The 783-nt window shown below is 39.0% G+C and overlaps 1 non-coding gene across 1 annotated transcript; it reads left to right on the forward strand.

Moving 5' to 3' along the window:
- The first annotated feature begins 349 nt into the window (after positions 1–349).
- On the forward strand, positions 350–456 carry LOC127792722 (small nucleolar RNA R71). Its single transcript, XR_008021192.1, has one exon. It is a non-coding gene; the product is annotated as a small nucleolar RNA R71 (small nucleolar RNA).
- The last annotated feature ends 327 nt before the right edge of the window (positions 457–783 follow it).

Genomic DNA, 783 nt, shown 5'->3' on the forward strand with positions numbered 1-783 from the left:
TAGAGAATCTTCTTGAAGTGTAGGACACATATCCGTTGGATGACCAGTAGCAGCACAAATTCCACAAGCTTTAACTTGTTGCAAATTTCCTATAGCCAATTGTTGAACAAAAGAAGTTAGATTGGATATTTGATTTTCAAGGGAAGATTTACTTACCTCATTCACCCTTCTCACAGGGGTGTCTTGTCTAAATCCAAACTGTTGTGAGCTAGCATCCATGATGGAAATCAAATCTTTAGCGGCACTAGGGGTTTTATTCACTATAGCACCTCCACTAGCTGCATCCATCATTTTCCTCTCCATAGGTAGTAACCCTTCATAGAAATACTGAATGAGAAGTTGTTCAGAAATTCCATGTTGAGGACAGTTGGCACACAATTGTTTAAATCTTTCCCAATACTCGTGAAGGGTTTTTGTATCTTTCTGCCTTATTCCACATATCTCCCTTCTGATGCTAGCAGCTCGTGAAGCAGGGAAAAATTTATCAAGAAACAATCTGACCATCCATGTCCATGTAGTTACAGAACCTGGAGGTAAGTAAAACAACCAATCCTTTGCTGCATCAGCCAATGAGAATGGAAAAGCACGCAATTTAATTTGTTCTTCAGTCACTCCTTGTGGTTTCAGGCTTGAACACACCACGTGGAATTCTTTCAAATGCTTATGAGGATCCTCACCTGCAAGACCATGAAAAGTATGTAACAAATGTATGAGTCCTAATTTTAACTCAAAAGCAGCATCTAAATTAGGGTACTCAATACATAAAGACTGTTGGTTCAAATC

Source organism: Diospyros lotus, chromosome 15, assembly GCF_014633365.1.
Source record: "Diospyros lotus cultivar Yz01 chromosome 15, ASM1463336v1, whole genome shotgun sequence".
NCBI classification, from domain to species: Eukaryota; Viridiplantae; Streptophyta; class Magnoliopsida; order Ericales; family Ebenaceae; genus Diospyros; species Diospyros lotus.